The sequence below is a fragment of the Salmo trutta genome, chromosome 12 (genome assembly GCF_901001165.1).
Source record: "Salmo trutta chromosome 12, fSalTru1.1, whole genome shotgun sequence".
NCBI classification, from domain to species: Eukaryota; Metazoa; Chordata; class Actinopteri; order Salmoniformes; family Salmonidae; genus Salmo; species Salmo trutta.
The window spans coordinates 42791737-42804889 of NC_042968.1; positions in this window are offsets into that span (position 1 = coordinate 42791737).

A 13153-nucleotide genomic window follows, 5' to 3' on the forward strand; every position below is an offset into this window, starting at 1 on the left:
ATAGAAACAACATCAACATGGAGCTTTGAGACTCTGTTGAATAGAAACAACATCAACATGGAGCTTTGGGACTCTGTTGAATAGAAACAACATCAACATGGAGCTTTGAGACTCTGTTGAATAGAAACAACATCAACATCGAGCTTTGGGACTCTGTTGAATAGAAACAACATCAACATGGAGCTTTGGGACTCTGTTGAATAGAAACAACATCAACATGGAGCTTTGGAACTCTGAATAGAAACAACATCAACATGGAGCTTTGAGACTCTGTTGAATAGAAACAACATCAACATGGAGCTTTGAGACTTTGTTGAATAGAAACAACAGCTTTTTAACTGTTGTTAGGTCCCAAATTAGAATTTAGCGAGGCGATCTGTTTAAGATTGCTTGATTAAATGTTTTAAATTCTGTTTTGTAGAGTCATAGAGATATATTATTCAGCTTTTCTCATCAATCCCTACTGTCTGTTTCAGAGTAATATAGAAAGTTGCACTACCCCTGGAATACACAATATATACAAACACGTATGTGGACACCCCTTCAAATTAGTGGATTCGTCTATTTCAGCCACATCCATTGCTGACGTGTATAAAATCGAGGCTCGTTAGTTCCAGTGAAGGGAAATCGTAACACTACAGCATACAAAGACATTGTAGACGATTCTGTGCTTCCAACTTTGTGGCAACAATTTAGGGAAGGCCCTTTCCTGTTTCAGCATGACAATGCCCCCGTGCATAAAGCGAGGTATACAGCGAGGTATCTCGAAATGGTTTGTCGAAATCTGTGTGGAAGAACTTGACTGGCCTGCACAGGGGCCTGAACTCAACCCCAACGAACACCTTTCAGATGAATTGGAACGTCGACTGCGAGCCAGGCCTAATCGCCCAATATCAGTGCCCCGATCTCACTAAGGCTCTTATCGCTGAATGGAAGCAAGTCCCCTCAGCAATGTTCCAACATCTAGTGGGAAGCCTTCCCAGAAGAGTGGCGGCTGTTATAGCATCAAAGTGGGGACCAACTCCATATTAATGACCATGATGTTAGAATGAGATGTTGGACGAACAACTGTCCACATACTTTTAGTCATATAGTGTAGCTAAGACACTTCAGCCAGTTTGCTGTTTAGTCTGTCAATGCAACATATTTGCCAAAGTTGGCCTGTTCCCCTACTCCCCCCTAAGCCAGTTCAAGAGAGAAAGTTCAGAAGTTACAAGTATCTTATTTGATTCGGCTACTGAGTGACAGAACTAGAATCTACTGCTAGGACTAGGTTAGTCTGTGTCTGAATTGACAGCCCTGTGGGCCCTGGTCAAAAGTAGTGCACAATTTAGGGAATATGGTGCCATTTCAGACAAGACCTGTGTTTTTCACCTCCACAGTTCCCAACATAACATCCTCTTCAGCCTGTCACTAGTCCACCACTCTCCTGTCTGTCTGTCTGCATCCCTTCAGCCTGTCACTAGTCCACCACTCTCCTGTCTGTCTGTCTGCATCCCTTCAGCCTGTCACTAGTCCACCACTCTCCTGTCTGTCTGTCTGTCTGCATCCCTTCAGCCTGTCACTAGTCCACCATTCTCCTGTCTGTCTGTCTGCATCCCTTCAGCCTGTCACTAGTCCACCATTCTCCTGTCTGTCTGTCTGCATCCCTTCAGCCTGTCACTAGTCCACCATTCTCCTGTCTGTCTGTCTGCATCCCTTCAGCCTGTCACTAGTCCACCACTCTCCTGTCTGTCTGTCTGCATCCCTTCAGCCTGTCACTAGTCCACCATTCTCCTGTCTGTCTGTCTGCATCCCTTCAGCCTGTCACTAGTCCACCATTCTCCTGTCTGTCTGTCTGCATCCCTTCAGCCTGTCACTAGTCCACCATTCTCTTGTCTGTCTGTCTGCATCCCTTCAGCCTGTCACTAGTCCACCACTCTCCTGTCTTTCTGTCTGCATCCCTTCAGCCTGTCACTAGTCCACCACTCTCCTGTCTGTCTGTCTGCATCCCTTCAGCCTGTCACTAGTCCACCATTCTCCTGTCTGTCTGTCTGCATCCCTTCAGCCTGTCACTAGTCCACCATTCTCCTGTCTGTCTGTCTGCATCCCTTCAGCCTGTCACTAGTCCACCACTCTCCTGTCTTTCTGTCTGCATCCCTTCAGCCTGTCACTAGTCCACCACTCTCCTGTCTTTCTGTCTGCATCCCTTCAGCCTGTCACTAGTCCACCATTCTCCTGTCTGTCTGTCTGCATCCCTTCAGCCTGTCACTAGTCCACCACTCTCCTGTCTGTCTGTCTGCATCCCTTCAGCCTGTCACTAGTCCACCACTCTCCTGTCTGTCTGTCTGCATCCCTTCAGCCTGTCACTAGTCCACCACTCTCCTGTCTGTCTGTCTGCATCCCTTCAGCCTGTCACTAGTCCACCACTCTCCTGTCTGTCTGTCTGCATCCCTTCAGCCTGTCACTAGTCCACCACTCTCCTGTCTGTCTGTCTGCATCCCTTCAGCCTGTCACTAGTCCACCACTCTCCTGTCTGTCTGTCTGCATCCCTTCAGCCTGTCACTAGTCCACCACTCTCCTGTCTGTCTGCATCCCTTCAGCCTGTCACTAGTCCACCACTCTCCTGTCTGTCTGCATCCCTTCAGCCTGTCACTAGTCCACCATTCTCCTGTCTGTCTGTCTGCATCCCTTCAGCCTGTCACTAGTCCACCATTCTCTTGTCTGTCTGTCTGCATCCCTTCAGCCTGTCACTAGTCCACCACTCTCCTGTCTTTCTGTCTGCATCCCTTCAGCCTGTCACTAGTCCACCACTCTCCTGTCTGTCTGTCTGCATCCCTTCAGCCTGTCACTAGTCCACCATTCTCCTGTCTGTCTGTCTGCATCCCTTCAGCCTGTCACTAGTCCACCACTCTCCTGTCTTTCTGTCTGCATCCCTTCAGCCTGTCACTAGTCCACCACTCTCCTGTCTTTCTGTCTGCATCCCTTCAGCCTGTCACTAGTCCACCATTCTCCTGTCTGTCTGTCTGCATCCCTTCAGCCTGTCACTAGTCCACCACTCTCCTGTCTGTCTGTCTGTCTGCATCCCTTCAGCCTGTCACTAGTCCACCACTCTCCTGTCTGTCTGTCTGCATCCCTTCAGCCTGTCACTAGTCCACCACTCTCCTGTCTGTCTGTCTGCATCCCTTCAGCCTGTCACTAGTCCACCACTCTCCTGTCTGTCTGTCTGCATCCCTTCAGCCTGTCACTAGTCCACCACTCTCCTGTCTGTCTGTCTGCATCCCTTCAGCCTGTCACTAGTCCACCACTCTCCTGTCTTTCTGTCTGCATCCCTTCAGCCTGTCACTAGTCCACCACTCTCCTGTCTGTCTGTCTGCATCCCTTCAGCCTGTCACTAGTCCACCACTCTCCTGTCTGTCTGTCTGCATCCCTTCAGCCTGTCACTAGTCCACCACTCTCCTGTCTGTCTGTCTGCATCCCTTCAGCCTGTCACTAGTCCACCACTCTCCTGTCTGTCTGCATCCCTTCAGCCTGTCACTAGTCCACCACTCTCCTGTCTGTCTGTCTGCATCCCTTCAGCCTGTCACTCGTCCACCACTCTCCTGTCTGTCTGCATCCCTTCAGCCTGTCACTCGTCCACCACTCTCCTGTCTGTCTGCATCCCTTCAGCCTGTCACTCTTCCACCACTCTCAGACCACCTGTCTGTCTGCATCCCTTCAGCCTGTCACTCTTCCACCACTCTCAGACCACCTGTCTGTCTGCATCCCTTCAGCCTGTCACTCGTCCACTACTCTCCTGTCTGTCTGCATCCCTTCAGCCTGTCACTAGTCCAGCACTCTCAGACCTCCTGTCTGTCTGCATCCCTCCAGCCTGTCACTAGTCCACCACTCTCCTGTCTGTCTGCATCCCTTCAGCCTGTCATTCTTCCACCACTCTCAGACCTCCTGTCTGTCTGCATCCCTTCAGCCTGTCACCGGTCCACCACTCTCCTGTCTGTCTGCATCCCTTCAGCCTGTCACCGGTCCACCACTCTCCTGTCTGTCTGCATCCCTTCAGCCTGTCACCCGTCCACCACTCTCCCGTCTGTCTGCATTTCTTCAGCCTGTCACCCGTCCACCACTCTCCCGTCTGTCTGCATCCCTTCAGCCTGTCACTCGTCCACCACTCTCCTGTCTGTCTGCATCCCTTCAGCCTGTCACCCGTCCACCACTCTCCTGTCTGTCTGCATCCCTTCAGCTTGTCACCGGTCCACCACTCTCCTGTCTGTCTGCATCCCTTCAGCCTGTCACTCTTCCACCACTCTCCTGTCTGTCTGCATCCCTTCAATCTGTCACTAGTCCACCACTCTCAGACCACCTGTCTGTCTGCATCCCTTCAGCCTGTCACTAGTCCAGCACTCTCCTGTCTGTCTGCATCCCTTCAGCCTGTCACTAGTCCAGCACTCTCAGACCTGTCTGTCTGCATCCCTTCAGCCTGTCACTCGTCCACTACTCTCCTGTCTGTCTGCATCCCTTCAGCCTGTCACTCGTCCACCACTCTCAGACCTCCTGCCTGTCTGCGTTCCAAATGGCACCCTATTTCCTATATAGTGCACCACTTTTGACCAGGACCTATAGGACTCTGGTTAAAAGTAGTGCACTAGGGGGCCATTTGGATTGCCCTCCTGTGTTTCCTGTGCGTCACGGAGGACAAGGTTGTTGAATTGTTTCAGTCTGGTTGGTGGGAGCGTTGCGCGAAGCGGCGAGGAGAATCTTCCTGAATGAAACAGGAAGTGAGAAGTGTGTATTTTTTTCTCTGAACAGGAAGACACTCGCTCAGAGAGCAGAGAAGAAGCACGTACAGGCCAGCTCTACTCTATTCTACAGACACAGCAGCAGTAGTGTAGTTTAACATCAGGTGACCTGGTCTATCCTGTTTCAATTCTGCTGTCTGAAGTGGACACCGTGACAGGTGACATGATGTTGTGTGTGTGAAGCAGCACAGTTCTCTCACACAGTACAGTTCTGTGATGTTATTGTACAGTATGAATGCTGGGAACTGTATAACTAAGATGGTGAATTTCTAATGAGACCCCTACTGTACAGTACTGTATTGGTGTTGGGAATTTAAAGGGTGAATGTGAAATGAGTAGCTCAGCCTGTATACAATGATCTGTAGTAACAGAAGCAGCACTGTCATAACCCTCCTCTGTCTCGTGAGCCATCAGCTGACCAGCTGTTGTATTCAAGGGTGGGGCACTATTGTGTGTGTGTGTGTGTATGTACGTACATACGCTGTGTATCTTCCATCCGTGTGTCCCTCACATCTCTTCCTGTGTGTGAGGCCTGAGCAGAGAGGTCAGTGAACTGAGGGTGGGCCCCGCTGCAGGCTTCCCTAATCACCACCACTAACCAGCCCCCGCTGGCCAGGCTCTGGTTCCTCTTCCTGGACACAAGTGACTGGCTGGGAGGGGAAGGGCCGTGTTGGAGCCAGCACAGAGGGGGGGAAAAGGAAAAGTCTCCTCTCACTCTGACGTACTGACTGACTGCCAGTAACCCCACGCAGAACAGAGCCACCGATGCATCTCCTTCCATTCCTCTGCAGGCCCCAGCAGAATGCTCCAACCACCAACCAGCCTCCTTCAAAACAACGGAAGTTCAATCACAGCCATTGGAATTCACCCACTGTCAAGTGAATTCACCAACTAGAGAATTCTTTCATTGTTGTGACTTTTTCTGTCAGTGCTTCTGGTGGGAGGATAGTTACTTAGGTTTTTCTTCTGTTTCAGTCATTTTATTACAGTAAATATGGTTGAAGAAGATTTCATGAAGATAGTTAAGAAAGGCCCCTATATGGTATTTAGAGGACAGCTTGGAAAGGAAACAAAGCCAGCTGCCGTATCGTCCGTATCCTGAAGTTCTTGGATTAGAGGTTTTTTCCCTGTAGAGGCAGGAAGGGAAGTCTGTGTAGTTACGGCCCTGCTACGGTATAGTCATCGAGTGTCCGGCATTGCCATCAACCGTTCAGCAAATACTTCCTTTGAAATCAATGGAAGATGCTTCGCTGTGTTGTGCTCGCATTGTGTCACGTCCAATGGAAGCGTCCAAGCTCAATAATCGGCGAGGTTCAATTCTCGTTGGCTGACGCCCGTTCATTCTGTCCTCCACTAGTCACCACTGGTTATGTCCTCCACTAGACACCACTGGTTATGTCCTCCACTAGTCACCACTGGTTATGTCCTCCACTAGTCACCACTGGTTATGTCCTCCACTAGTCACCACTGGTTATGTCCTCCACTAGTCACCACTGGTTATGTCCTCCACTAGTCACCACTGGTTATGTCCTCCACTAGACACCACTGGTTATGTCCTCCACTAGTCACCACTGGTTATGTCCTCCACTAGTCACCACTGGTTATGTCCTCCACTAGTCACGACTAGTTATGTCCTCCACTAGTCACCACTGGTTATGTCCTCCACTAGTCACCACTGGTTATGTCCTCCACTAGTCACCACTGGTTATGTCCTCCACTAGTCACCACTGGTTATGTCCTCCACTAGTCACCACTGGTTATGTCCTCCACTAGTCACCACTGGTTATGTCCTCCACTAGTCACCACTGGTTATGTCCTCCACTAGTCACCACTGGTTATGTCCTCCACTAGACCCCACTGGTTATGTCCTCCACTAGACCCCACTGGTTATGTCCTCCACTAGACCCCACTGGTTATGTCCTCCACTAGACCCCACTGGTTATGTCCTCCACTAGACCCCACTGGTTGTGGTCCACTAGACCCCACTGGTTATGTCCTCTGCTAGACACCACTGGTTATGTCCTCCGCTAGACACCACTGGTTATGTCCTCCACTAGACACCACTGGTTATGTCCTCCACTAGACCCCACTGGTTATGTCCTCCACTAGACACCACTGGTTATGTCCTCCACTAGACACCACTGGTTATGTCCTCCACTAGACACCACTGGTTATGGCCTCCACTTGACACCACTGGTTATGGTCCACTAGACACCACTGGTTATGTCCACCACTAGATACCACTGGTTATGTCCTCCACTAGACCCCACTGGTTATGTCCTCCACTAGACCCCACTGGTTGTGGTCCACTAGGCCCCACTGGTTATGTCCTCCACTAGACCCCACTGGTTATGTCCTCCACTAGACACCACTGGTTATGTCCTCCGCTAGACACCACTGGTTATGTCCTCCGCTAGACACCACTGGTTATGTCCTCCACTAGACACCACTGGTTATGTCCTCCGCTAGTCACCACTGGTTATGTCCACCGCTAGACACCACTGGTTATGTCCTCCACTAGACACCACTGGTTATGTCCTCCACTAGACACCACTGGTTATGTCCTCCACTAGACACCACTGGTTATGTCCTCCACTAGACACCACTGGTTATGGCCTCCAGTAGACCCCACTGGTTATGGCCTCCACTAGACCCCACTGGTTATGTCCTCCACTCGATACCACTGGTTATGGCCTCCACTCGACACCACTGGTTATGGCCTCCACTAGACACCACTGGTTATGGCCTCCACTAGACACCACTGGTTATGTCCTCCACTAGACACCACTGGTTATGTCCTCCACTAGACCCCACTGGTTATGTCCTCCACTAGACCCCACTGGTTATGTCCTCCACTAGACCCCACTGGTTGTGGTCCACTAGACCCCACTGGTTATGTACTCCGCTAGACACCACTGGTTATGTCCTCCGCTAGACACCACTGGTTATGTCCTCCACTAGACACCACTGGTTATGTCCACCACTAGACACCACTGGTTATGTCCTCCACTAGACCCCACTGGTTGTGGTCCACTAGACCCCACTGGTTATGTCCTCCACTAGACCCCACTGGTTATGTCCTCCGCTAGACACCACTGGTTATGTCCTCCACTAGACACCACTGGTTATGTCCTCCGCTAGACACCACTGGTTATGTCCTCCACTAGACACCACTGGTTATGGTCCACTAGACACCACTGGTTATGTCCTCCACTAGACACCACTTTTTACGTCCTCCACTAGACACCACTGGTTATGTCCTCCACTAGACACCACTTGTTACGTCCTCCACTAGACACCACTGGTTATGTCCTCCGCTAGACACCACTGGTTATGTCCTCCGCTAGACACCACTGGTTATGTCCTCCGCTAGACACCACTGGTTATGTCCTCCGCTAGACACCACTGGTTATGTCCTCCGCTAGACCCCACTGGTTATGTCCTCCACTAGACCCCACTGGTTATGTCCTCCACTAGACCCCACTGGTTATGTCCTCCACTAGACCCCACTGGTTGTGGTCCACTAGACCCCACTGGTTATGTACTCCGCTAGACACCACTGGTTATGTCCTCCGCTAGACACCACTGGTTATGTCCTCCACTAGACACCACTGGTTATGTCCTCCGCTAGACACCACTGGTTATGTCCTCCGCTAGACACCACTGGTTATGTCCTCCACTAGACACCACTGGTTATGTCCTCCACTAGACACCACTGGTTATGGCCTCCACTTGACATCACTGTTTATGGTCCACTAGACACCACTGGTTATGTCCACTAGACACCACTGGTTATGTCCACCACTAGACACCACTGGTTATGTCCTCCACTAGACCCCACTGGTTGTGGTCCACTAGACCCCACTGGTTATGTCCTCCACTAGACCCCACTGGTTTTGTCCTCCTTAGACACCACTGGTTATGTCCTCCACTAGACACCACTGGTTATGTCCTCCGCTAGACACCACTGGTTATGTCCTCCGCTAGACACCACTGGTTATGTCCTCCGCTAGACACCACTGGTTATGTCCTCCGCTAGACACCACTGGTTATGTCCTCCGCTAGACCCCACTGGTTATGTCCTCCACTAGACACCACTGGTTATGTCCACCACTAGACACCACTGGTTATGTCCTCCACTAGACCCCACTGGTTGTGGTCCACTAGACCCCACTGGTTATGTCCTCCACTAGACCCCACTGGTTATGTCCTCCGCTAGACACCACTGGTTATGTCCTCCACTAGACACCACTGGTTATGTCCTCCGCTAGACACCACTGGTTATGTCCTCCACTAGACACCACTGGTTATGGTCCACTAGACACCACTGGTTATGGTCCACTAGACACCACTGGTTATGTCCTCCACTAGACACCACTTTTTACGTCCTCCACAAAACACCACTGGTTATGTCCTCCACTAGACACCACTTGTTACGTCCTCCACTAGACACCACTGGTTATGTCCTCCGCTAGACACCACTGGTTATGTCCTCCGCTAGACACCACTGGTTATGTCCTCCGCTAGACACCACTGGTTATGTCCTCCGCTAGACACCACTGGTTATGTCCTCCGCTAGACCCCACTGGTTATGTCCTCCACAAGACACCACTGGTTATGTCCTCCACTAGACCCCACTGGTTATGTCCTCCACAAGACACCACTGGTTATGTCCTCCACTAGACGCCACTGGTTGTGGTCTACAAGACCCCACTGGTTATGTCCTCCACTAGACACCACTGGTTATGTCTTCCGCTAGACACCACTGGTTATGTCTTCCGCTAGACACCACTGGTTATGTCCTCCGCTAGACCCCACTGGTTATGTCCTCCACTAGACCCCACTGGTTATGTCCTCCACAAGACACCACTGGTTACGTCCTCCACTAGACACCACTTGTTACGTCCTCCACTTGACACCACTGGTTATGGTCCACTAGACACCACTGGTTATGTCCACTAGACACCACTGGTTATGTCCACCACTAGACACCACTGGTTATGTCCTCCACTAGACACCACTGGTTATGTCCTCCGCTAGACCCCACTGGTTATGTCCTCCACTAGACCCCACTGGTTATGTCCTCCACAAGACACCACTGGTTATGTCCTCCACTAGACACCACTGGTTGTGGTCTACAAGACCCCACTGGTTATGTCCTCCACTAGACACCACTGGTTATGTCCTCCGCTAGACACCACTGGTTATGTCCTCCACTAGACACCACTGGTTATGTCTTCCGCTAGTCACCACTGGTTATGTCTTCCGCTAGTCACCACTGGTTATGTCCTCCACTAGACACCACTGGTTATGTCCTCCACAAGACACCACTGGTTATGTCCTCCACTAGACACCACTGGTTATGTCCTCCACTAGACCCCACTGGTTATGTCCTCCACTGGACCCCACTGGTTATGTCCTCCACAAGACACCACTGGTTATGTCCTCCACTAGACACCACTGGTTGTGGTCTACAAGACCCCACTGGTTATGTCCTCCACTAGACACCACTGGTTATGTCCTCCGCTAGACACCACTGGTTATGTCCTCCACTAGACACCACTGGTTATGTCTTCCGCTAGTCACCACTGGTTATGTCTTCCGCTAGTCACCACTGGTTATGTCCTCCGCTAGACACCACTGGTTATGTCCTCCACAAGACACCACTGGTTATGTCCTCCACTAGACACCACTGGTTATGTCCTCCACTAGACCCCACTGGTTATGTCCTCCACTAGACCCCACTGGTTATGTTCTCCACCTGACCCCACTGGTTATGTCCTCCACTAGACCCCACTGGTTATGTCCTCCGCTAGACACCACTGGTTATGTCCTCCGCTAGACACCACTGGTTATGTCCTCCGCTAGACACCACTGGTTATGTCCTCCGCTAGACACCACTGGTTATGTCCTCCACTAGACACCACTGGTTATGTCCTCCACTAGACACCACTGGTTATGGCCTCCACTTGACATCACTGTTTATGGTCCACTAGACACCACTGGTTATGTCCACTAGACACCACTGGTTATGTCCACCACTAGACACCACTGGTTATGTCCTCCACTAGACCCCACTGGTTGTGGTCCACTAGACCCCACTGGTTATGTCCTCCACTAGACCCCACTGGTTTTGTCCTCCTTAGACACCACTGGTTATGTCCTCCACTAGACACCACTGGTTATGTCCTCCGCTAGACACCACTGGTTATGTCCTCCACTAGACACCACTGGTTATGTCCTCCACTAGACACCACTGGTTATGTCCTCCGTTAGTCACCACTGGTTATGTCCACCGCTAGACACCACTGGTTATGTCCTCCACTAGACACCTTTGGTTATGTCCTCCACTAGACACCACTGGTTATGTCCTCCACTAGACACCACTGGTTATGTCCTCCACTAGACACCACTTGTTACGTCCTCCACTAGACACCACTGGTTACGTCCTACGCTAGACACCACTGGTTATGTCCTCCGCTAGACCCCACTGGTTATGTCCTCCACTAGACCCCACTGGTTATGTCCTCCACAAGACACCACTGGTTATGTCCTCCACTAGACACCACTGGTTGTGGTCTACAAGACCCCACTGGTTATGTCCTCCACTAGACACCACTGGTTATGTCCTCCGCTAGACACCACTGGTTATGTCCTCCACTAGACACCACTGGTTATGTCCTCCACTAGACACCACTGGTTATGTCCTCCACTAGACACCACTGGTTACGTCCTCCACTAGACACCACTTGTTACGTCCTCCACTAGACACCACTGGTTATGTCCTCCGCTAGACACCACTGGTTATGTCCTCCGCTAGACCCCACTGGTTATGTCCTCCACTAGACCCCACTGGTTATGTCCTCCACTAGACCCCACTGGTTATGTCCTCCACAAGACACCACTGGTTATGTCCTCCACTAGACACCACTGGTTGTGGTCTACAAGACCCCACTGGTTATGTCCTCCACTAGTCACCACTGGTTTTGTCCTCCACTAGATACCACTGGTTATGTCCTCCACAAGACCCCACTGGTTATGTCCTCCACTAGACACCACTGGTTATGTCCTCCACTAGACCCCACTGGTTATGTCTTCCACTAGACACCACTGGTTATGTCCTCCACTAGACACCACTAGTTATGGTCCACTAGACACCACTGGTTATGTCCTCCACTAGTCACCACTGGTTATGTCCTCCACTAGACACCACTGGTTATGTCCTCCACTAGACACCACTGGTTATGTCCTCCACTAGACCCCACTGGTTATGTCCTCCACTAGACACCACTGGTTATGTCCTCCACTAGACACCACTGGTTATGTCCTCCACTAGACACCACTGGTTATGTCCTCCACTAGAACCCACTGGTTATGTCCTCCACTAGACCCCACTGGGTATGTCCTCCACTAGACACCACTGGTTATGTCCTCCACTAGACACCACTGGTTGTGGTCCACTAGACCCCACTGGTTGTGGTCCCCTAGACCCCACTGGTTTTGTCCTCCACTAGACCCCACTGGTTATGTCCTCCACTAGACACCACTGGTTATGTCCTCCACTAGACACCACTGGTTATGTCCTCCACTAGACCCCACTGGTTATGGCCTCCACTTGACACCACTGGTTATGGCCTCCACTAGACACCACTGGTTATGGCCTCCACTTGACACCACTGGTTATGGTCCAATAGACACCACTGGTTATGTCCTCCACTAGACACCACTGGTTATGTCCTCCACTAGACACCACTGGTTATGTCCTCCACTAGACACCACTGGTTATGTCCTCCACTAGACCCCACTGGTTATGTCCTCCACTAGACCCCACTGGTTATGTCCTCCACTAGACCCCACTCGTTATGTCCTCCACTAGACCCCACTGGTTATGTCCTCCACTAGACACCACTGGTTGTGGTCCACTAGATCCCACTGGTTATGTCCTCCACTAAACCCCACTGGTTGTATCCTCCACTAGACCCCACTGGTTATGTCCTCCACTAGACCCCACTGGTTATGTCCTCCACTAGACCCCACTGGTTATGTCCTCCACTAGACCCCACTGGTTATGTCCTCCACTAGACCCCACTGGTTATGTCCTCCACTAGACCCCACTGGTTGTGGTCCACTAGACCCCACTGGTTATGTCCTCTGCTAGACACCACTGGTTATGTCCTCCGCTAGACACCACTGGTTATGTCCTCCGCTAGACACCACTGGTTATGTCCTCCACTAGACACCACTGGTTATGTCCTCCACTAGACCCCACTGGTTATGTCCTCCACTAGACACCACTGGTTATGTCCTCCACTAGACACCACTGGTTATGTCCTCCACTAGACACCACTGGTTATGGCCTCCACTTGACACACTGGTTATGG